Genomic DNA, 26,356 nt, shown 5'->3' with positions numbered 1-26,356 from the left:
ATGCCACTTTTAGATACAGTGCGGATGTGGAAACTATGTCTTAATAGTGACTTGCTTTTGGGTGAAATTAATTACATGTTTGATAATTTTGGCTTTGCTTATTTGGACATCAAAGAAATAATTATAATAGCTTTTGTTTAGGGAGTATCTAATATATGCCAAGCCCTGTGTCAGATGCTTCACTACATTAGTTCGTAATTTTCACAATAACCTTGCAAGATAAACATTGATCTCAGTTTAAAGATGATAAGTTAGTGTTAAGAGAGGTTAAATTTCTTGCTCAAGGTCACAATTAAAGCCTAGTTAATCAATCAATTAATCCATTTTAACTTATTTGATTGAAAAGTGTATATGGGCAAGTAAATAAATAAGAATAGACAGTACAGAGAACTAAAAAAGAAGCATGACCTGGTATTAAAATATATTATAAATCCTCAATAATTAAAGCACTGTGGTATTGGCACTTGAATAGACAGGAAAACCAAAGAAACGGAAGCAGAAATCCAGCAATAGAAGAGTGGGCATGCTGTGGAGGGAACCCTAATAGGTGGTTAGACCCAACAAATAGTTTTGTGAATCAGTCCTCTTTTCCCCAGAGCTGGGTATCTGCCACCCTGTGACAGGGCTTGAAGTGGGAGTTGAGGAATTGACTGCTGTGAGGATTTATTCTAACCTTCTTATTTGGGAAATGAGAAACTCAGCCTTGATTTATTCTAACCTTCTTATTTGGGAAATGAGGGAACTGAGGTCCAGAGATGAGAAAGGACTTGCTCCTTGTTTTTGTTGTGGTGGGAAGACCTAGGCCCCTTCTTAGGTGTGCACCTTTATGAAAGGTGAATGAAGAAGTTTCCCAAAATTTCTCTTGGTGCTAAGCTGTGGGATCTGGAAGGTAATTGATAGTCAATCAAGATTGCCGTGGTGGGTTCAGAGCCACATAGCAAGGACATTCAAGGTGGATGCAGCTAGTCAGATAGAAAGAATAGAAACTGTACCAGAATCTCTTGTGTGTGTTTGTGTGTGGGGCGGAGGGGTTATTGTGATACATTTCAAAGTATTAGTAAATATTCCATTTTCTACCTGACACGGTACAGCTTTTGGCTACCTTCTCATTCACAGAAAAATAGTAAATGCTTTCACCACTCTGGGGCCAGCTCACCACTGAGAGCAAAGGCACCAGACTCAACATTACCAGCTCAAAGAAGATTTGAACATTTCCTTGGGTGTGTTTACATAGAACTACTCTTATACCCCTATAGTCAAGATGAGTACTTCTCCATAAGGGACGATTTTGGCCCCAGGGGCATTCGGCAATGTCTGGTGATATTTTTGGTTGTCACAACTGGGGAGGAAAATGCTAATGGCATCTGGGGTACTACTAATCATCCTACAATGCACAGGACGGCCCCACGATAAAGCATGATCTGGCCCAAAACGTCCAGTGGTGAGGCTGAGAAACCCTGTTCTTGATAAAGAGAGCTGTACGGCAGAAGAGGAAAGCTCAGGATAGTAGAGATGGAGGAAAGCAGAAGAGAAAAAGACACTGTGGGAAGCATGGACACACCAGGGACCTGATATGTGAGGGCCACTTTAAGAGAAAGAATATCTTCTCCTGCTAGGAAATGTACTTTTCTTTATTCAGATTATATTTTGATAAGAGAGGACTTTGGTTTTGACTAAGGATTGATGGAAAACAAATCTTCCACTTACAAACTTATTCATGCGATGTGACGGGAAGAGCCTTCCACAGACTAGCATATGGCTCTGAACATTTCAAGTCTTGTTTTTCCTCCAGTGTCCTTGTACTTTGCACTTTGTCTGTTGTGAGATGTAGGACATGTTCATACGGTGACATAATTCTGGCCTGGCTCTTTGTTGTACAAAGTCAAGACCTGGGTGACTGGCACAGTGAACACTAGGTGTCAGGCCCCACAACGTTACTATATGTGGAAGGGATCGTGAACCTCATAACTACATCCCACTAAACCCAAAATGTATTCCCAACTCAACTTACCTTTAACTATATCGTTGAAAAGCTCATGGCCATCTCCGTACCACCAGCTATGAGAGGAGGTATGGTGGAGGACGAGTCAGAGTAGAAAGAAAACAGTGGTCTTAACCAAATAAGATGAAAATATTTGACTTTTACAAATTTTACAATAGTAAGTGACTGTGTAAAATATTGCTAGGTTCTACCCAGGAACCTAGGGTAGAACAACTTGTCAGCGACACAGTAAATACACCTTGGTAGGTAGACTTTGCCTACCCCACTCCCTGCCCCTCACGGTCCTATGTGATATAGGAGAGTATTGGTGACTAAAGGAGGGTGGCAGGTTATTTCTTGACTTCGAAACTAGGAATCCTGGTAGTGTGGAGAGTGTAGGCATACTCGAAGACCTAGGCCCCTTCTTAGGTGTGCACCTTTATGAAAGGTGAATGAAGAAGTTTCCCAAAATTTCTCTTGGTGCTAAGCTGTGGGATCTGGAAGGTAATGGAGAGTCAATCAAGATTGCCGTGGTGGGTTCAGAGCCACACAGCAAGGACATTCAAGGTGGATGCAGCTAGTCAGATAGAAAGAATAGAAACTGTACCAGAATCTCTTGTGTGTGTTTGTGTGTGGGCGGGAGGGGTTATTGTGATACAATAAGAAAGACACATTTGGTCTTTATCCCAGTTTCTAGAAACAGAGCTCCTAAAACCCTCAGAATTTCCTCAGTAACAAGGGTGAGAAGGGCATTTTATGTTATTCATAATAAACTCATTTCAAACACACCTCAGTTTGTGCTAATGAAGTAGCTCTTGGGGGATAGGACGGATTGCCAGAGGAACCAATCATGTGATTAGTGGCAAGACTATTCCACCCCACCTTCTTACCTCAAAGTTGCAGAGAGGAGCTGGTGATTCAGTTAATCAACACTGGCCAATAATCTAATCAATCATGCCTATGTAATATGTTAATTGGACAAAAATAATCTTTTAGATAGTTCATCCGAAAGAGGGTTTATTCGGGCAAAGTAAACAAAACCACCACAGCAGTGTGGGCACACCCACCTTCCGGCCAGCCGGCCACGTGCAAAACAGCGTGATCTCTGAAGATGGCTCCATTATATACACCCCCCACAGGAAGTTGGAACCATAAAGCTTAACAGGAAGTCAAGATTAGAGAGTAAAGGAAGCCCAGCTCCAGCCATAGACCTCACAGCTCCCTGGTCAATTTGCTTCAAGTGCCAGTTTACTTTTAGCAAATGGAACCACCATGAAACCCTAAATGAAAGCGTTTGGAGAGCTTCCAGCTTGCTAAACACATGAAGGCGCTGGGAGGGCGTTGTGTGTACAGAGGGCATGGACGCTCTATGCACACCTTTGCTCATGCCTTGCTCTGGGCATCTCTTCCATTGGACTGTTTCTTAAGGAGTTGTATCCTTAATAATAAACGGGTAATAGTAAATGAAGTGCTTTCCTGAGTTCTGTGAGGTGTTCTAGCAAATGATTGAACCAGAGGAGGGGGTTATAAGAACCCCTGATTTATAGCTAGTCAGTCAGAAGAATGGGTGGCCTGAGCTTGCAGTCTTGTGGGACTCAGCCCTTAACCTGTGAGGTTTGTTTTAACTCTGGGTGATTAGTGTCGATAGTGTTGTGAGTAGAGAAAGGAAACAGCTTTTCCCATCTAGGGGTCATGTGAGGGTCTAGCCTGACGAGGCCCATGGAAATTAACCTTCCTTGAGAGAATTTGCTGCCTTGCAGTGACCAGAGCCAGCTGTCTGGCCAGTGCTGAAAGCACAGACAAAGGACCAAGGGACCAGCTTATAGGAAGCCAAGGCAGACCCTCCCTCTCATCCCCACAAATGATGAGCTAATCACAAAGATGACCTCTTCATTGCTGCCTCAGGTGTGGCGGGCATGGCTGTGTAATGCCCCAAGGGGTTTAGAGCCAGTTGGGGAAATAGAAGGAAGGTAAAGAGAAGAATGGCGTTGGTATAATTTTTAAATCAGGCTGGGAAAGAGTTAATGATCCTAGATTTATTTATTTTTTTTTTAAATCACACTGGAATATGAAAACTCCAAATGTAAAATTATTTTATCTGCCCCAGGGCAGATTGGGGACTCAGCGCCAAAAATTAAATTCAGCCCTAGAAATTAAGAAAGCTACACTTTTATTTATTTATTTTTTTGCATATTGAAGCATGGGATTCTTGAAATATTTATTATATCTGTGAAATCACTATCCAAGCTGCCATTGCATCCCAGATGTTTTTTAATTAGTGCCTCCAGACTGTCCTCTCTCTCTTTGGCCCTTAGCTGAGTTTCTCCCCAGAGACTGAGGGGGTGAGTAAGCTGAGGGATGATGCTGGAGTTCTAGGGACACTGACTTGAGGAGAGCAAACACGGTAGATGTTTGGAAACGGGAGGGGAACCGAGTGTGGGGCTTGTGCTGCCTGTGCCACTCCGCCAATAGCCCGACACAGGAATTGGGCTATAGGATAAGTGTTTACTATCAGAGTTTACTGATAGTTTACTATCAGAGTTCTGGTGATCTGAGAAGGCAGCAGGTTAACACCTTCAAAAACTGCCTGTATTTAACAACCACACTTTCTATTAATAATCTGTAGTAAGGTGATACAAAGTTAAGAAATGTGAATATGGTACTGACTGATATGTTGCAGGTTAATAGGTACTTGTGTATAACTATACTATTGTGCTTTGATTCAATTTTCCCATCACTTTTTCCTTTTTCAAATTATGGCATAAACATGCTAACAAAAATCTTAAAAGTTATTCATGTTGATACAACACACTACGAAGGCAAGCATTAGTACTTTTCAAGAAGAAATACAGAAATGAATTAAGTACCAAAACAGAAAAAAAAAAAAACAAAAAAAAAACAAAAAAACCGCCTGAACATTCTCCGACCAGCTTAGGGTATTTCAGGGAAAATCTGGGCGTTCCTCCAGAGGCTACGTGAAGGTCCAGGGTTTTCTGCATGGAGCCTCCCCTCCGGCAACGTGGTTCTCAGGCAGCATCAGCAACCCAAGAACAATGGTGGGAGTAGCCTGGAAAGAACACTAGACCGTGGAGATTGTGATAAAGCGTAAGGGTATTAACCACAAGTTTCAGTGTCATTTTCTAAAGCAGGAAATTGGGACAGGGGACATTTTGGGCTCAAGCCACAGGGGGATGATCTATAATCTATAGGTCAAGGAAAGGTGAGGCCAGAGGTGTTGCGAGATCTCTCCTACAGGGGTCCCAACCGGGCCCTGCTTCAGTTTCATGGGCTGCACCAGAGAACTGAATCTTGTGACTCGGTGCCAGGAACATGGTGCAATCACTGGTGTGACTTCTTCACCCAGTGCTGAGTTCTACCTAGAGCAGAGCTTTCTCCCCTTCGCCATCACCCCTCTCAAGCCCTCCTCTGAAGCAAAGCTGAAGATGAGCAGGATTTGAAGCCTCTTGTCCATGGGGAGGGGCCTGGAGTCTCTTGCTCTGCCCTGGGATGGGGGCGTTGCCCTTCATGGGTCAAAGGATAGACCATCTGGGTCAAAGCCACCACTTCTAAGCAAGAAAGGAGGTTTTCACACATTGAATTATGTTCTTTCCAATTCAATATAACAGCATTTCCTGCTTAGCTTTCATGAGAATGTTTTAAAAATTATGTCTGCTTGCACAGAGAACCCTCAATGCTGGGAGATAGGTCCTCTGTCTGGTGAAGCCAGATTTGCTTCAGCAGTACCCAGACTGAGCGGTTGCATTTAGCATCGAGGGGAGACCGGGAAGGCTTCTTAGGAGAGAAGTCCTGAAGGCTGAATGGGAACCTCTGGGCTGAGAAACAGGGCAAACAATCAAACACACTATGTTTTGTTTGGGACTCTGTAACTCTTGCAGCACAGCCAGAGCCTCTCGTCCAGAAACAGAGCTTCTATTCTGTTCATTACCTGGAGAGCAGAGCTGAAGGGAAAGTGGGAGGGATGATTCTATTTCATTGAATGGGTATGCTTTCTAATTTCTTGTCACCCTGGGGCCCTTGGGAAATCTTGTCAGCAGCCAGAGGGAGTCCTGTGGAGTCTGGAAGCATTGCATGCTGTACCGATAAAGCGTAACAGAGGCAGGCACTGCTTTTCCTCTGCCAGGAGCAGGGTGGAGCAGCTGATGAGGCCCTGATATTAGGCTACCAACTGGGGTGAAGAATACTCATGCTTCACAGATGAATCTTAAGACAGTGGATTGGGAAAAATTGCCAGGCTGGACCTTGTGCCTGCCAAGGGTTTGTATATAGAAGACAGGCTGGCAGCAATTGAGGAAGTGGCTGAGTGCATCTTTCTGAGTGGTGTGGGGGGTTAAATCAGAGAGGCGGAGACCTAGGGTTGATTCCTGGCTCTGCTCTTTCCTGCTCTCTGAACTGAGGCCAGTACCTACACCTCTTGTGCCTCCGTTTCCTTACCTGTATATTTCACCCATTCGACCAATATTTATTGAGCCCATTCTTTGTGCCAGACGATGCCAAGTGCTAGGGACACAGAGAAAAGTTACTCCTCTTGGTTCCAGAGAAGACAGCTTCTAAGACCTTTCTAGTCAGATGCTATGTATTGTGTCCTGAGATTTAAAAACCCTCCTGAGAATTTCCTATAGGATCTCTTCGACATAAATCTCCTGTCTCTCCGGGTGCTTAGAAAAAGTTTTTCTTAGCCCCCATTCCTCATTTTTTATCCTTTCGAAACCCAACCCCTTCCCCATCAGATTCCTCGGGCCAGGGGCTGCCGTTCTCCCCATCTCCCACCTACCTCTCTCCCTTCATGCCACGGCTGAATCTGTGAGCACTGATGTAACAAATGAATTGAAACCAAGGTATTTGTTATTGATTTGCATGTTTACACATTTACTCTGCTACTCCTTTCAGGTAACATTTGCCTATTAACAGCAATTTTCAGCACATTGATTCCAACATTGATCTCAAGAAGGATTTGGTGGTGCTTGAAACTTCATTGATTACAGAGAAGAAATAAAGGGAGGGAGGTGTCAGAGAGTAATACTGTGGATTTGAGTCTGGGTGATTAAAGAAGAATGACAATATTAGCTGATATGCAGAATTGAGTGGGAGAATCACTTTTTAAAGAAATAAATTATTACACAAATAATATATGCAAATATTATTCTAAGTAAAACATGAAACCATGACAGTCATTATTGATTACCTCTCAACAAACCCAATTCCCTTCTTAGAGATAAACACTGTTATTATTTTGATATGTGTTTTTCTAGACCTTCATCTTTCACATAAGAACTTCGAACAGTGCCCCAACATTGTAAGCTCTGTAGTAGTTAACGATGATTTTCCTTCTCATGGGTAGTTTCCATTTTTGTCTTTACAAATAATGCTCCAATGAACATCCTTGTACCTGTTTCCTGTACACATGTGCAACTGTCTCTCTAGGGTAAATGGGGCATGCATATTTTGATTTCAGTATTTACTGTCATCTTGCCATTTGGATGTGTAGAACTTCCAAAGTGACAGTGCACACCTGCATGGGGAAGCAGTGTTTCTCAGCAGAGATGGATTTAGTGTGGAATATGTTGAGTCTGAAGTGTAAGTGCAGGGCATCGTTGCTTGAATACCTTAGAAGTGTTTGGAGAGAAGATGGGGTGAAGATCTAAGGCTGGTAGGTGGAGTTTTAGCAGTGAGATCTCTGTGAGATCTTAGAGAGAGTGGGAAGAGTGGGAGGTAAGCAGAGCAAAACAATGAGTGACTTCTTAGCAGAGGAGAAAACTTTCATAATTATGCAGAAAGAGATGTGAGAAAAAGCTCTATCTAAGTTCAGGTGACAAGCCTTCTGGCTTTGTCGAGATGAGGGAGTTCCTAGGATGTGGGGCTTTCAGTGTTAAAACTGGGTAAATCACAGGCAAACCAAGATGGATTTGTCACCCTACGCAGTGGAGGGATCAGTTTCAAAGAGGAGGGACACTATTTCCTCTAAAACTATAAGGAAGGAAGCCCAAACTGGGTGACTTAAAGCAGCTAGAGAATGCACAGATTTTGGAGGGAGAGGTTTAATTTCTGTGCTGGAAGACATATTAGAAGCACATTGTAGTGATTCAAAGTCTAGCACCATGTGCTGATTTGGTTACAAGCAACAGACCGTGGCTCTCGCTGACTTCAGTAAGGGGGCATGTATTGAAAGACTCAGAGATTCTCAGGAGGGACAGTTAGGGAGCTGGTCTCGTTAGCACTGCCAGGTAGAAGCAGAAGTGTGGCTACCGTTTTATGGCAGCGAAAGCCTGGTCAGAACAATGGTAGATGGATGGCATGGAATTGCCAACACTCTCAGTTAAGTTCAGGGACGGAGTGTCCAAGTCTGTCAGCCCAATACCTCCCCAGGAGAGGCTTGACATTCTGATTACAACCTCTCATGAATGCAAGAAGAAAGAAGTGACTCCTGAAAAGGAAGGGAAAATTGATTCCCGTCAGTTAAAATATTAACAACATTCCACGATCAGACTCCGATGACCGGAGCTCACTTCCTGGACACTCTCGGTGCCACGTGTGTATATGTTTGTAAATGTATAATACGCAAATATATTATGTGCACAGTAGGTGCTCAGTACAATCTTGTGGGATGTATAAGTGGATGGCTATGCCTACAGAGATACACACCCCAGTTAGTACCAGGCAGGGTGGGCTGTTATTCCCATATAAATGAGGGGTAGCCACTGCCCAGGAAAGCTGTAGGTTCTGTCTTCACCAGGCTGGTTTCACAAGAGAGAGTATAAAAAGTCCCAAGCTGGCTGATATAAATCTGATATGGGTCACTTTCTATAATGGACATCTTATGAAGTTGCCCTTAAACCTATTTTTTGGGAAAGTCAAATTTTAGATTCAGTAGGAGAACTTCCTGTTTATAGGAACGTGATAGCAACATTTTTGTAACATTATTTATTTTATAAATCCAGATTTTCTTCATAGATTGGATTTGATTAAAGCAGAATAAACCCTGTGTTTGGGGGATAGGCTAATCTGAGTTACTTTTTAAAGAAGCTCTTAACGTCTTACACAAATTTAAGATACACACAACAACACTAATTGCTGATAAAGTGTTTCTGAGTGGAGGCCCTGAGGACCACTTTGGAAACTCTGAAACTCATTGGTAATTGGTTGTATCCATCTTCATTACAACGATTAATGTGCTAAAGTCCTTAAAAACAGTTTGGTCTTGTAATTCCCTTAAATGGGATTTATGCAATCTATTTTACTTCGCAAATCTTTTTGTTGCAGGGAATGCAAGCATGAACTTCGCTCCCAATTCAGAGGCCTGATTAACAAGGTTTAGGTGTAATTTCAAATAGCAATCCGTGAATGCTCTGAAGTCTCCAGCCCTAGGGCCTGTGCTTTTTCTTGCTGACTACCCAGTCTGAGTTGAGGCTAGCTACCCTGGGCTCTGATTAAGGGCTAGAGGTCTGAAGTCAAGTCTCCCTTGGCTAGCATTTTGCTTCTCTTTCTTCTTTGGGTTTTAGCCTGTTGCTGCTCAAGAAAATTCTGATTTCCTTATGTACAGATAGGCTACCTAGTGATTCTAGCCTGCATTCTTTTGATGTCACAATATTGACTTTCACCGTTCCCCTAATAAGCAGGATTTCTGTCATTTTTGGCATTTGTCTTGTCTTTTGTTGCTTGTTATTAGGGTTTGTGCATATACCCAGAAAATAGTCTCAGTGTCAAGATTCTGGATCCATTGAGGTTTTTCCAGTGCTGACAGTTGGGTGCTATAACATGCCTCGGGTGCTTAAAATACCCACAACAAGAACGTGAGATTATTGGACAGGCTCTCCAAGGAAAAATATCTACAAATTTGGGGCATAAGACCTATGTATATCTTTTTTATTTTTTTATTTTTTATTAGTTTCAGGTGCACAAAACAAAGTAATACTTAGATGTTTATCATTTATATCCCTCAAACTGTGTCAACCCCCCTCCCCCATCCACTATCCCTCTGACATCGCACAGAGCCATTACATTTCCACTCTCTCTATTCCTAATGCTGTACTCCGCTTCTTGTAAGTATATACATACATTTATATATATAAACTTGTTGTTGACATTCCTTATTCTTCAGCTTCAGCTTCAGGTGTACAGTGCAGTGATCAGGCATCTACATCATCCCTGAAATTGTCTTCCTAATAAGACAAGTGTCCATCGGATACCCTACAAAATCTTTACAACATTATTGATTACATTCCCTAAATTGACTTTCGTATCCCCATGGCCATCTTGTGGTTACTGACTGTGCTTTCCAATTCCCTCACCTTCCCCCTTATCCCCACTCCCCTCCCATCTAGCAACCCTCAGTTTTTCCTCTATGTCTCAGAAACTGTTTCTGATTAGTTCATTCACTTATTCTTTTCTTTAGATTCCACATATAAGTGTGGGCATTTCGGTTGTTTCCATGTCTTGGCTATCGTGTTTAGTGCTGCAATAAACATAGAGGTGCATAAAAATTTTTGAATTAGAGTTTTGGATTTCTCCGGATAGATACCTAGGAGTGGAATTGCTGTGTCATAAGGTAGTTCCATTTTCAGATTTTTGAGATACTTCCATGCTGATTTCCATAGTGGCTTCACCAATCTGCAATCCCACCAACAGTGCACAAGGGTTCCCTTTTCTCCACATCCTCACCAGCACTTGTTGTTTGTTGATTTATTGATGATAGCCATTTTGACTGGGGTGAGGTGGTATCTAAATCTTTGTTAAAATATACTTCTGGTAGTTGGACTTGAGGTGTCCCACTACTTACTTCCAAGTTGCAAACAGAGCTTTGATAATTCTTTGTTCAGTCTGGTTTCTGCTTATCATGTGTCATCCCAGTGGCTACAGGGGCCAGACATATACAGCAGAAAGAAGTCTCATCAGCAGCAACACTGCTGATAGCTGAACTCAGAGATGGAAAATACCTTGCATCAATCTTGCCCGAGCCCTTGAAGACATCCCATGATGTTCTTCCTTGATGAAACTAAATGTGGCTTCACAGACCTCACTACAAGAAGCTTCCACCGATTGTGAATGAGTCTATGAATTGGAACTTAATTAAAACCCTGGTTTAGATTATGGGGGCTTAAGAAGAAAAGGATTCCAACATCTGGCAGAAGATAAGTCCTGATGATGTTGGCTGTTTCCCTGTGATTCTATAACTTGGTGGGAGTAACATGATGGTGAGTCATCTTTACATGCAAAGAAAACACGTCTGCTTGTATGTAATCCATACCACTCAGGCTTTGCCTGAGCCTCCTAGTTTTCCAGCTTGTCTCAGAGAAGCTGTGTAGAGCCCACAGTGACCTTGCCCAGGACAGCCTTTCTGTGTTAGATGCTTATACTAGAGACCCATCTGCAGAGAGACTAACTGCAGCTGTCACTCAGAGGAAACTCACCAGCTGATCAAAGAACCCCTCGTCTCTGAACATAAAATGAAATCTGAAAAGTAAGGCCATGTTGCTGACACCTTTTGGGCAAAGCCTTTCATGTGGGGGGAATGTCAGTGTTGGTGAATGCCATTTTCATATGCTGCCTGAGCCCTGGCAGCCCAGCTGGCAGCTGGCAGCAGCTGAGAGGCACCAGGAGTGTGGAAAATCAAAGCTCTCTCTTGTTACCAGAGAGTTAAACTCCAAAGGGTCTGTAAGGAATGATTACTTGGAATGCTGCAAGGGGCTTTTTATTCTCTTTCAGGTCAGCTTTGCTGATATCCAGGGGCTAAGTATAACTGTAAGCATGTGAATTTCAATAAATATGTTTCCTTCAATTACCCAGCTGGACAGTTTAGTTCACCAGAGCCTGCAATCACACAAAGCTGCCAGGGAGTTGTTGTGATTTAGATAATTTCTAATCTCCTCTCTGCTTAACCTGCAGGAGCTATGGGCAGCCTCAGAGACCAGGGGGTGGAGAGAGGGAGGTGGAGAAAGCCCATTCTCATGGACCCAGAGATGCAGGGCCTTGGCTCAGAGAGGCTGAAAAATATTGTGGAGAGTGAAGGTGTGTATGTTTGGGGGTGTGTGGAGAACGTGGAGCGGCCTCAGGGAGGACAGGACAGGACTGCTACCCTGCTTGACTTCTAAGAAGCAGAAGACTCAGATTTTAGCCCCTGATCGTATACCCAACACCCCTTCTGCAAATTCCAGAGGTGCTGTTCCTAGTCAAGACACCACATTTTAATGTAGTATTTGTAAATGCAATTTGGTAGACTATTTCCCATCACAGTATTACCTCTGATGTCTGCTTATCTAAGCTCATAAACCATGCAAAAGATTTCTCCTTAAGTCACTTGGTGAGGGGTTAATGACCAAGAGACTCTTGATCTTCAGGGAAAAACTGCAAAGGACAGTGGAGAACCAAGCAGAGGTAGAGCTATTATTTGGAGGCTGTGACCTTGGAAGTTCTCTATGGGTGCACATGTGGTCCTGATGTGTCTAGTTTCATGGAGAAAGGGTTCCTCATGTAATGGCAGCATTTGTCTTTCTTCTCTCACTGTTTTCTGGATGCTTGACATCTGTTCCTATTCTGAGGGGTCCTCTGATTTCCTCTGAGGCACTGTTTCTTCCTTGTTCGATACATTCTGAATGTAAGGTCAACAGGGTCCAGTCACCCCATGACCCAATCTAGCTCAAGTAGGCGATTCCTCCTTGGTAGTGAGAAAGGACTCTAGAAAATGGCTGGTGTCCCACTGCACCCCCAGAGGCAGGGTCCTGGCCAGACGCTCTTGCTGTAGGACAAGGGTGCCTGCCTCTGGATATGCTTTGGTTTCTGCCACTCCCAAGCCTGCCTCTTCAATCTTGCTTCAATCCTATATGACCCCAATACCCCTTGTGCTTAACTTAGCCAGAACTGGGTTTCCTACCCCTAGGAAGCCATAATACTCAAAAGACCTAGATCTAATTCTGTCCGCAAGGGCTTTCATTCATCCCTGGGCAGGGTGTTTAGACTTCACAGAATCTTCCATGTGTTTTTTTTTTTATTATTGTTATTGGTTTTTTTCCCTTCCCCTTCTTCCCCTTTCCCCCCCACCCCCACTCCAGTTCAAGCCATTGTTTCTCAGTCTAGTTAGGTAGGACTCAGCTCCCTGGTCCATGCTGGTATTATGAGCCTTGCAGTTCCCTCCTTCCCCCAGGCAGTTGGTTGCCAACCCCCTCTCCCCCTACCCCCGCTGAGGCAGTGGGTGGCCAGTCATTAGTCAGCCACTCACAGCAGCTCATGGCAGCTCTCGCCTGAGCCACCAGGGCTGCACTGTTTTTTTGGTTTGTTGTTGTTTTTTCAACAAATGGGGAAAGTGAGAAGTGAGGCTTGGGCTGACTTGTCCAAGGTCCCATGGCTGGTTAATGACCTAGCAGGGACTTGAACTCAGGACTTCAGTTGAGTCTGCTGCTCTTCCTGCTATAATCCACAGATTCCTCAACTCGAACATTCTGGCAACTTTGTGGCCAGTCGGGTCCTTTGGTTTGTGACAGGGAGCAAGGAGAGGAGCCATGGAGAAGACATTCATTAAGTGTCACCCTCTGCAACGTGGGCTGGTTGGGGTGAGTGTGTGCAGAGAGAATCGAGAGCATTGGCAGGGCTTCCAGGGAGAGAAGGGAACTGCATTTCAGAAAACACCTTTATCTGCCTTTCTGCTTGGTCAGAGGGCTCAAGTCTGTAATGGTTAGAAGTTGCACATAATAATAGCACATTAATATAAATGGGAAATAAATAGGCAATAACTATAACATGCACCTTTCAGGATCACTTTGGAAGAAAATCCTTAGGTTCCCCCAGGAGGCTTTGGAGGGAGGTGTGGCTGCCGTCTGTCCTTGAGCTGTTCTCCCTCCCTCTGCCTTATTTCTTAGTTTAACTCCTGCCCCCTCCTCCAAGGCCCTGCAGCTTCTGTCTCTGACACTCATTTTAGTTTCTTGGCAGGAACCTGCTCTCAGACCACTCACCAGGGCCCAGGGTGGGAATTTCCTCCTGTGAATAGCCCCACTAATGAGGGTGACATTTCCACTTCCGCCGCCCCATTGGCTTTATCTTGCTGCAACATCTCAGGCTTAGTCTCCTGGGACACCTCATTAAAGGGCTGACAGTGCTTTTACCAATAGTCATGTTTGGAGCTGAGTGTTATATTTCTGTGATGAAAAAAAAAAAGCATCTTTGTATTTGTCCCAGGGGCCTGTGTCCCATATAGTAACGTAGCCCACATCCAGCAGCCTGGGCTTTCTGTGTTAGAGTGGGTACCACATCTGCAGCCTCAGATGACACCATGCATACGGGACAGGATATTAGTGCATGATTTTCATGATAACCCTAGCTGATTCATTTGTTCAACTGATTAATTTATTAATCATGAGCTGCATTGCGTGTGCCTGCTACTATGTGAGGAGTTGAAGAAGATGCATGGATGAGCAAGAGGGTGAGAATGTCCTGGACCCCTATTGTTTGTGGCTTTCACAGCATCTACCTCTCCTGTTGATAATGCAACTTAATTTTCTTTTGAGGGACCCCCCCCTCCCCATTTTCTACCCACGAGGATTTGGGGAAGGACTAATTCTACTCCCTGGCACCAGGCCTGGGCAGGTCAGCAAGGCCCTGCCAATCACAGAACAATTTCACTTTTTCCAAGCCGCAGTGATTGGTTTAGGGAGGGAACATGACCCAGGTCAGTCCCAGAGAGAGTCGACTGAGGAGTTCTCCTTCTACCAGTGTGGCTAAGAGGCGAGATGGAAGCGTAGAGGTTCTGTGGGCCATCCCTGCCGTCCTCTGGGGAAAGCCTACTTGAGAATAAAGACAGACCAAAGGAGAATAGAACTGAGAGTTGGGAGGAATCAGGTTTCTGAATGGGTTGTTTGAGCGCTTAGATCCAATGGTGCCAGCTCTACCTCCGAGTTTTGCAATTACACATGCTAATTAACTCTCCTTTTTCCTTAAACCAATTAGAGGTGGGTTTCTGTTGTTTGAAATAAAAATCAATCCTTATTAATTACACTATGGTAAAATAGGGGAGAAAGAAATGTTGATCACTTCTTATAACACATTGTAACAATAAAAAAAAATCACAGAAATGCCATGGGAATAGAGGGAGGGAGAACCGCACCCATCCTCAGGAGTTTAGAAAAAGGATTCCAAGACTACTTGTACATAGTCATAAATGATGAGTGGGAATTGTCCAGGTACATGGAACATTCCAAGAAGAAAGAAGAACACGGATAAAAAGCTAAAATTCACTGACACACTATTTTTTTTAAGTGGCACTTTGTTTCAGAGATTTGGACCTGAAATTATTTACTTAAAAACAAAACAAAACAAAAAATCTTTGGTGCTCAAAAGGGAAAACTTCAATTTTATAAACTCCCCAATATGGAGCAGCTTATTCCTTTATGATGCCTTGGAACTGCTGCTGCTGCATTGATGAGATAATTATTCCCAGACACACCCTCTAATTCTTTAAGAATTCAGGAAGGGAAACATGTCCGCATAAAAGGATAGAATCTACAGCAATGGCCCACACCTGGATATTCATCTGAGTCACTTAGGAGAGTGAAAATATAGATGTATGGACCCCAACTTATGACCAAATAAAACTCAAAGTGGGGGTCCCGTGTTTTCTTAAAGTTCCTGAGGTGATTTTGATGTGTAGCCAGTTTTGGGGTGCACTGAATATGAAGGGAGGAGAAAAAATATGTCATGATGGAAAGCACACAAATTTGGAAATCGAGCATCTCTGGGACTCTAGTTCATCATTTATTAGCTACACTGCAGTTTATGAACTCATTTGGAAAACAGAAATAATTACATTCATTTATTATTCATAATTATTTGTGAAAAGTTTCCTAGGCCCCGGTCACTGTATTATGTGCTTGGGACACACCAGTGAACAAACAGATGATCTCTGCCCAGCAGAGACACAGTGTGAAAATAATTAAATGAGTAACTTATATGTGTGGTGGAAGCTAATACATGCCATGGCAAAAGGGAAAAGAACAGAAGCATAAGGGAGATCAAGGGTGTTAGGGGAGACGGGTCGATCACATGTAATATTACGTAGGGCTGGTCAGGGTAGGTGCATTGAGAAGGTTATTTGAGCAAGGACTTGAAGAAAACGAAGTGATTGGCTAAGTCATTCTCTTGGGCTAGAGCATTACAGGCAGAGGGATTGGATACTGGGTTTCAGTCAAGTCGAGGATGATTCCAAATTGGGGTCCTGAGAAACCAGAAAGATGCAGTATTGAAACAGGAAATTGGTTTGTGGCTGAAGCAGGGCTGAGGGGCGAAGATCAGCAATTCAGTTTAGGACAGGTTAAATTCAAGATGTCTATAAAATCTCCAAGTGGAGATGCTGACGAAGCAGTTGAATACATGCGTTTGGAGTTCAGAAGAGAGGTCTCAGCTGGAGATATAAATCCAGAACTCAACATATATGAGTTTTGAAAGCTTGTGAACTCTAAAAGCCCACCAAGGATGTGGGTACAGATGAAAAAGAGAGGAGCGCCAAGAACTAAACCCCGAAAATCTCTAGTATAGAAAGGTCAGAGAGAAGAGGACGAACCAGAAAAGGAGACTGAGAAGACTAACCAGCGAGGTGTTAGTCTTCTTAGCGAGGTGTTACTTGGCTTTACTAGAAGCCAAGTAAAGGAGTGTTTTTAAGGAGGAGGGAATGATAAATTACCGCAAATACTGCCAACGGTGCAAGGCAAGTAAAATAAGGGCCTAGAATTGACCATTGGAGTGGAGAAAATTGTTGACCTCGACCAAAGAAAATGGAGGATTAGAAGAGTCAAAAGTTTTGTTGGAGAGAATGTGAGTTTCTGTTAGACAATTGTTGTGAGGAATATGTGAGTATAATAGATTTAATGTTGTGTAAATTAATTATTCTCATGCGTGGTATTTAGAAATAAATCTGAAATCTCCTTTTTGATCTTGAAACACTTTCCCATATCTTCATTCCCAACTGAGTGTAGTGTCCAATATTACAATACTGGACATAAATTCAGGGATTTTTATTGGGATTGTGTTGAATCTATAAATCAAGTTGGAAAGAATTTGACATCTTACAATATTGAGTTCTCCAATCCATGAACATGGAATATCTCTCCTGTGTTTAGATCTTTGATTTGTCATCAGAGTTTTGTAGATTTCACACATTAAATCTTGTACACATTTTCTTAGATTCATACCTAAGCATTTCCTTTTTATGTGCTATTGTAAATAGTATTGTGATCTTAATTTTAAATTTTAACTGTTTATTGCTGTTATATAGGAAAATAGTTGACTTTTTTTATACTAGCCTTTTATTCTGAGACCTTGCTATACTCACTTGTTAGTTCCAGGAGTTGTTTTGTTAATTCTTTGGGATTTTCACGTAGGCAGTCATATTATCTGCGAACAAAGGAAGTTTTATTTCTTATTTTCCAATTTGTATACTGTTTATTTCCTTTTCTTCTCCTCTCTGTCTCTCTCTCTCTCTGTCTCTGTCTCTCTGTCTCTGTCTCTGTCTCTGTCTCTGTCTCTCTCTCTCTCTCTCTCTCTCTCTCTCTCTCTCTCCTAGCACTTCCAGTATGATATCAAATAGAAGTGATGAGAGGGGGACATCCTTGCTTTGTATTCTATCTTAGGGGGGAACTGTCCAGTTTCTTTGTCAAGTTGAGAAAATTTGCTTATATTCCTAGTTTGCTGAGAGTTGTATTTTTTTAAATCATGAATGGGTGGTTAGGTTTTGTCTAATATTTTCTGAATCAATTGATATTTTATGTGATTCTTTTAAAAAATTGAGCACTCTTTTAAATTTTTTAAAAAAGCTTTTATTTATTTTAGGGGTGTTTTTCCAGGACCCAGCAGCTCTAAATCCAGTAGTTGTTTCAATCTAGTTGTGGAGGGTGCAGCTCACCCTGTGGGGATCAAACTGGCAACCTTGTTAACAGCAGTGCGCTCTAACCAACTGAGCCAACTGGCCACCCCTATGTGTTTTTTCTTCTTTAGTTTTTTGATGTGCTAAATTATACTGATTGATTTTCAAATGTGTTGCATATCTACAACAAATCCCACTTGGTTGTGGTGTATAATTATTTTTGTACTTTTAACCTACCTGAGTCTTTAAAGTGTGTTTGTTGGGTTTTTGTTTTTCTTTTATCCACTCCAATGATGTCTGTGTTGTAACACGCATTTAGATCATTAGCATTTAAAATGATTATTGATATAGCTGAATTAACATTTAGCATGATTGCAACTGTTTTCTATTCTTTACCTGTGTTCTTTGTTTCTTTTTTCTTCCTCTTGCTTATATATTTTTTGCCTCTGGTTTTAATTGATTTTAACATTTTATATGATTCCATTTTATCTTACGTTATAGAATATCTTATAGAATTATACTTATTTTTAAAAATTTAGTGGTTGCCCTAGAATTTACAACATACATTTTAAAGTAATCTAAGTCCACCTTCAAATAACATTATACCACTTAATATGTAGTATACCAGTAGATACCTTATAACATAGTATTTGTAATTCCTCCCTCTCATCGCTTGTGGTTTTCCTGTCATTCAGTCCACTTATTCATATACTCTAATCACCCAATTAGTTTACTGTTGGTGCTTTAGAAATATTTATATTACTCTATTGTAGATGTTATGTTAAAATAACACAAATACAAAAAATAAATTTCCCATAATCTCTTAATAAAATAATCTTTTCACTTGACCATGTGATCATCCTAGGCATTTTTAAAAAAGAATATTTAAAGGAATTTAATTGGATTGTCAAACCAATGACAGAGTATAAATGTTTTCACTGGATAATTCTCATATAATGGGATGCTCTGAATATTTCAAGACATACACTTGAATATTACCTTTACAAAGATGGCAAACATAGCATATATTTAGCAATGTGTGTTTGTTTAACAGTTAATAATAACTCTACACCCTTAAAATAAATCTTTACCTAGAATATTAAAAAAATAAGAAAAACATAACATTATATTTTGCCTTCAATGATTCCTTCTTCATTGTTCTTCCTTTCTTAAGATAGATCTGAATGCTTTCAAGATTTTCTCTTTGCCTTTGGTTTTCTGAAGTTTGAATATGATATGTTTAAGTGTACATTTTTTGGTATTTATCTTGCTTAGGGTTCTCTGAGCTTTTTGGTTGTGTGGTTTGTCATTGGTCATTAATTTTGAAAAGTTCTTGGTTATTATTATTTCAAATATTTCTTCTGCCCTTCCAGCTCTTCTAGTATTCCAATTGCATGCGTATTATACCTTTTGAAATTTGAAATTTTCCCACTGTTCTTGGACACTCTATTTTTTTTAATCCCTTTTTAGCTTTGCTTTTCAGTTTTGGAAGTTTTTCTTGACCTGTCTTTGGGTTCCTTAATTTGTTCCTCAGTCATATTGGAGGAAAGAATTTTACTGATGAGTCCATCAATAGCCTTTTTCATTTCTGTTACAGGATTTTTGATTTCTAGCATTAACTTTTGACTCTTTCTTAGAGTTCCACTTTCCTGCTTACATTACCCATTTGTTCTGGCATGTTATCAATTTTTTTTATTAATGCCTTTAATATATCAATCATAGTTATTTTAAATCACTTGTGTGATAATTCCAAAATTTGTGTTACATCTGTGTCTAGTCTCATGCTTGTTTCATATTGTCAAACCATGTTTTTTCTTATCTTTTAACATGGCTTATATTCTTGTTGTTTAAAGGCAGAAGTAATATATCAGGTAATAGGGACTGAAGCAAATAGGCCCTAGTGTGAGGTTTTATGTTAGTCTGGCTAGGACTTGGGCTAAGGAGTTGGCTTGCAGTTATAAGTACTCTGGTAGAGGAAGCTTCACATTCCTCTAGAGCGCTTGTTTTTATCACCTGTTTTATCTTTGGGCTTCCCTATTCTTCCTTAAATAGAGTCTGTATCTTGTAGCTCTTTTAGCTGTATTGTGCCATTATTATACTGGAACCTTGTTGATAGGGTGATAAGAAGTATAGGAGTGGAAGCATTCTATAATCTTATGATTAAATCTCAGTTTTTGGTGAGCCTGTGTCCCTGGACTGTGACCTTTACAAGGATTTTTTAGCTTTTATTTTTTTCCTTTTTAGTTGAGAGAGGAATATTAGAGGGGGCTGGAGTTGGACATGTGCCCTCCCCCGAAGTGTGATGAGGATCTGGTGGTATTTTCTCCCTGGAGAATAGACCCTTGTAATGGAGAAGGCTCTTGGTGTGTTTCACAATGTTTACTCTTCTCCTTACCCTGCCAGTACCAGGAGGGCATCTTTCTTATCTCTTCACAGTGGGAATCTGGTGAAGTTCATGGAGATAAAAACCATGAAACTGTGATACATCCTCACCCTACCCAGGATTGTAAGACTCCATAACAAAGGAGAATTGTTGGAGGCTGAGTGTGGACTAGTTTTAGATTGAGAAACTCTCAAAGTCCACACTCAGCCTCCAGCAACTCATCAAATTACAATTTAGGTTTGTGGCTCTAAAGTCTTCCACTCCAGATAAGCAGATCTCAGCTGTAACTTCCTGGATTCTCCTGTTCCTTCCAATTTGGGGGTGGTGGTTTGCCCTGCAACCTCCAAGAAATGCTTTGAATTCTCAATGTGTTCACCTTTTTCTTTTTGCAAGGATGGATATGCTGATTTCTTTAATTGTTGGTGTTGAAACCAAAGTCACCTAATTTATATTTTAAAACGTAAATGTATATCCTGTGAGGTAGGTATTATTGGTTAGATTTAGAAACTGAGGCTCAGCGTTGTCAACTGACTTGCCCAATGTCCTATGGCTAGTAAGCTGTGGCCAGGAAGCTCCATCCTAATTCTCTGCTTTCCCAATTCTATCTCATTGATAACAATTCCTGTGTTCCTTCCTGAAAATCATCATGTATAAATGGAGGAAACTTCATCTGTCATGCAGCTAAACTTGCTACCAAGAGAAATCTAGTTACCTCCTTATTGTGGGTTATCTGTGGCTCTGCTTTTGGCTGTTAAAAGAAATGGAAAGAGAGAAGGAGAGGGTGGGAGGGAGAGAGAAATAAAAACAAAGACTTTAACCCTTATACTTAGAAAATGTTGTCTTTGAGTCCAAGAAAGAAATTCCATTTTCTATTCTTTCCAATTTCTATTAATCTGATGTTGAGACAGATTTCCTGGTCATTTGGCTGATATCAACATTTCCCTGGATTCACTAGACTAGAGCAGGAAAAGGGAGGTGACTTGGTTTGAATTCTTCCTCAACCCCTCCTGCTGTCTGCTATTGGGCAAAGAAACAAAACTCTGAGACTCAGTATTCTTATCTGTAAAATAATCCAACCTACTCACAGGATGGTTGTAAGGATCAAGTAAAATAACTTATTTAAAACACACAGTGCTGTACCTGACACGGGTTAAGACCTATTATTATCATTCATTATTATTAGTCTACATTATCATTCCAGGCCCCAATCTTGCACAGTTTCTGGTGAGTGGGTTTCTACCAGAAAAATTTACTTCATGCAAAGATGAGCTGGAAGAGATCTCTTTTGCTATTTTATTATTTTAACTTTTCATTTCTTTTACTTTTTTAATCCTCCAGTAAATGAGGATTTTTCAGGTTGATTACTGTGTTACTTTGTTAGGTCTGACGTAACAAATTGCCAAAGACTAGGGGCTTAAACAACAGAAATTTATTTTTTCACAGTTCTGAAGGCTGAATGGAAGTCCAAGACCAAAGTGTTGGCAGGGTTGGTTCCTTCGAGGGCTGAGAGGGAAGAATTTGCTCCATTTCTGTCTTCTTGGCTTATTAAGGACTCTTCTCTTTATGCCTTTATGGAATCTTCCCTCATGGGTATCTCTGTGTCTAAATTTCTCTTTTTATAAGGGACACCAATTATAGTAGATTAGAGTCCACTCTGATGACCTCACTTTAACTTCACCACCTCTGTAAAGACCATCTCACCAAATAAGGTCTCAGGTGGAGGTACTGAAAATTAGGACTGAAAACATGAATTGTGGGAGGACACAATTCAACCTGTAACAATTTACCTTGCCAGTAACTCTTCCTGCTGCCACATTCATCCCATTTTGCTCTCTATCCATGCTTAGTTTGAGAGATCTCCAAATTTTATGTAAAACTCAGTCACCTGCTTCACATACCTTTTCCCTTTTTAGAAGTTTGGCTTGATTTATTCTCTGCTCTTGGGCTATTATTACCTTTTCGGTCTCCTTCCTGATGCACTGAGGGAAAATTTTGTCACTAGTTGGCTGTTCTCATGCCTTTGCTGTATTTGTCTTTGCTTTGAACAAATTCCAAAAATAATCCTTTGTAACCTGTAATTTTATCTTCACATTGTCTTTTGTTTTTATCCATATTGCTGGAACCATGACAGAAGATACTCAGAGTAATCCTGATCAGAATATATTCATGACGCCTTCAAAAGGCTATTTTATCATTAGGCAGATGTGTCTATAACTTTGCTTCTCTCAGTACTTTTGGACATAACAGGGAATTCATAATAAAATTGGCTTTGGAATGCAATATATTTGCATGCTTAGACATTTTGTTTTATATTTCAATTCAACAAATATTTATTGAGCACCTACCATTCTTCAAATGCTGAGTGTGTGGTAATTTGTAAGATGCGGTTGCTGCTCACGAGAAACTCTTGGTCCAGCAGAGAAGACACATGCAGATACCTATTGACACAGAGTGAAAAATGATAAGTGATAGGCATAAAATGCTATGGGAGCTCATGCTGCTAAGGTTTTTATTTTGTTTCATTTTAGAGAGTATTTTGGAGCTTTTTTTTTCTCCTCATGAATTTTTATCATGGCTGTTGGCCCAGAGTATAATGGTGATTTGACTTGAGTTCATAGCTTTCCAGTGTTTAGGATATATTTTAAACCCTCAGAGTGGACTATGGAGGCCTGTGTGACCTCCCTTCTGCCTATCTCTCCTGCCTGACCTTGAGTCACCCTATTCCCAGGATCATGTTTTTTGGTAACACTGGTGGAATTTCAGTGGGCTAAGGCTCTATACTTTTTCCTACTTTAATATCTGAGCACAGGCCTCTGAATGGAATGTTCTCATCCGTCCCATTTAGCTAACATCTCTGTTTCCTATGGCCTTCAGATTAAAGCCACTTCTCCAAAAAGAACTCTGTTGGGTTCTCCTCTGCCCATCCCATTTAGTTCTTTTGTATTGTTCCATTATATTACCCTGTATTTTTCCTTCATAGCACGTACAATGGTTTGTATCTATTTATTTGTGTTCTTTAATATCTAACACTTCCACTGGATTATAAGATCCATGGGGGCAGGAAGTTCATTTATTTTGCTTGTCACTCTATACCCAGAACAGCACCTGGCACAAAATGGGATCTGTTGTAATTTGTGTCTGTAATCTTTCATGTTCATCTTTAGGTTTTCTGTTTATATAGCGATTAAGGGTCGCAGCTGGCAATCACATCCAGGTCATCTAGGCCCAAATCTCCTTTCATGTGTCACAATCACATCCTGAAATCATTTAATCTCTACTTTTATGATTGGAGACATACTTTTTGAAAATTATAAGTCTGGTTGTAGCTTACAAAATGTGAGCCTGTGCTGATATCTATCTTTGTCCTCTTTTTTAAAAATTAAATTTATTGGGGGTGACAATGGTTAGTAAAATCACATACGTTTCAAGTGTACAATTCTGTAATACATCATCTGTATATCACATTGTGTGTTCACCACCCAGGGTCAGTTCTCCTTCCATCACCATATATTTGACCCACTTTACAAACTTCTTCTATCACACCCCACCTTCTCCCTTACCCTCTGGTAACCACTAAACTGTTTTCTGTGTCTATGAGTTTTTGTTTCTTTCTTTGTTTGTCTTGTTCCTTTGTTGCTTTCACACATAAGTACGGTCATATGGCTCTCAACCTTTTGTATCTGACTTATTTCACTTAGCATAATAATCTCAAGATCCATCCATGTTGTTGCAAATTAAGATAAAATAAAGTTATTCACCCGAAGGTAAATTAATGCTTTGTAAGCATTATGACCTCACTTAGAGGGTGTGTAACTAAGCAAATGGTAGTGTCAGTTTGGAATGACATGGCTCCCACATAGCAAATAGATTTTTATTTCGTGCCAGTTCCAAAAGATTGTTGGTGGCTGCTTAGAGTGTTCTATATTGTTCCATTATAGATTCTGCATGAGGCCCTGTCTTGTTTCAGAGTGAAAGAAAATAAAATGCCGTATTTGAGTTGCAATATCTACTGTGGGCACAGAGATGAGAGGCAGCCCATGTACAGATGGCCTAGGTAGGAACTGGATCCACTTGCTAGAAAATGGAAAATCTACTCAGTATTTTCAGCAGATGCTGAACAAAGTTTTTGTCTCATTATTTTAAATTTATGCATACTTGACAAACAGTAAAATCCCCACTTTTTAGGGTAGAGTTCTGAGTGTTTTGACGGACAAATATACAGTCCTGTAGCCATCACCACACAACGATGACACAAAAGAGGTCTTTAACTCTTCATATTCCCTCATCTCCTATTGTAGTTGACTCCTCCCCTCACTCCCAGCCTTTGGTAACCATTGAGCTATTTTCTAGTCTTATGGTTTTGCTTTTGCAAGAATATTATGTAAATGGAATTCAAAGTATGTAGCCTTTTGACTCTGGCTTCTTTCACTTAGCATAACACATTTGAGTGTCATCCGTATTGTTGAGTATGAACGGAGTTTTAAGGCAAATTTGTAAAAAAAAGTAAAATCAGTGAAATAGATTTTCATTTACCTATTTAAAACTATTTACTGAACAAATATGATAATCATTAATACGCTTATGAATGAAAAGAAATATTTATAAGCACTTTCTTTTCCCCTCCAAATATCTCTATCTGTCTATCTATCTATTTATCTATCAACTTTATATCTGTATCTCAAGGTAAGATATAAAACAAAATTTAAATGACTGCTTAGAGACAGTACATTCTGAAACAGTTCAGAGGGAGGTCTTTGTTTATAATTGGGGGTGCTTTCATAAAGTAGATGGCATTGGCATGAACCTTGAAGAGTGGCTAAGACATTTCTTTAGGAAATGTTAGACATCACTCAGAAGGCATCAAAGTATTCTCTTTTGCTTCTCAGGGGTTCATCAAGCCTTTCTCATGTCTAGCCCAACCTTATGGCTACACACAAACAGGAAAAAAATATTCTGTAGGCTGAGAGATTTTATCTTTTTTTCACTCTAACAAGCATTTTCTAAACATGAAACTAGTTGTAAAGTTTAATGCAGTTTGCCCTGGGGAATACAAAAGTAAACAAGATATAATTTCATCTCCTTGATTAACTACTTATGTACATCCCACTTTCCTTTATTCTATCTTCATTTTTCCATTTTCTCTTTTCCTATCTTGTTTCATAAACAGGAGACAGGTCCCCAAAATACATGGAAAATAAATCATTGAAAATATTGGAACAAAGAGATAATATAGGTCAGAAAACAACCCACGGGTAAATTTACCTACTTCTCAGGAGTGTATGACAAATAGTTTTATTGAGACACTAGAGATAGGCCACAGATTGAGCAATGTGTTATCTACAGACTAAAGTAAGTAGGGAAATATTCTCAGTTAAAAGATTCATATTGTCCACAAGATAAAGACAAACAAGCTGTTTTTCATCTTGCTGACCTGAGAAAAATTTCTCCCTTTGGTCCTCATAAAGAAAATGTTTTTTCATTCAGAGAATAACATCCTGGATTCCATCCCAGCAATACACAGAGGAGTAAAATTTGCCCAGTTGCTCCTTGTAGCATCCCTCAATGCAAGCCAATATTGGAACAGCAAAGTTCAATTCTGTCAAGTAATTTTGACAACACTCAGGTGATGCCATCCAGATATGCAGCTCTCAGATGATGTGATTTGATCCAAGGGTAAAATTTTTTATTTCTAGAGAGTAGATGAGTAGTAGCATGTTCTGCAGTCTTTGCTCCATAAATAATCTATACTCATAAACAGGATTTGGACAACAGAGACTTATCTGACTTCGTGTTTCCATTAGGGCTGATATGTGTATTTTGACACTGATCAGACAGAAGGTAGAATAAGATTGTATGTTCAAAAAAAATCGTAGAGACTGGATAAAACATATTTAAACAGAGGTAATTCCTCTTTGGCACAAAGGTGCATTTATTTTGAGAACAAGGCAGTATTCTAAGAGCTCCAAATGTATCTTCTCATTTTAATATCCTATAACATTCCTATGTAGTAGCTTCTATTTTCATCCCCATTTTACAGAAAAACAAACTAACATTTAGGGGAGTTCAGTGATTTGTTCTGTATTGCACAGCTTATAAGTAACTGAGGATTCAAAAACAGATCTCTCTGGAACCA

The sequence above is a fragment of the Rhinolophus hipposideros genome (genome assembly GCF_964194185.1).
Source record: "Rhinolophus hipposideros genome assembly, chromosome: 20".
In the NCBI taxonomy this organism is placed as follows: Eukaryota; Metazoa; Chordata; class Mammalia; order Chiroptera; family Rhinolophidae; genus Rhinolophus; species Rhinolophus hipposideros.
This window is presented reverse-complemented; position numbering follows the sequence as displayed.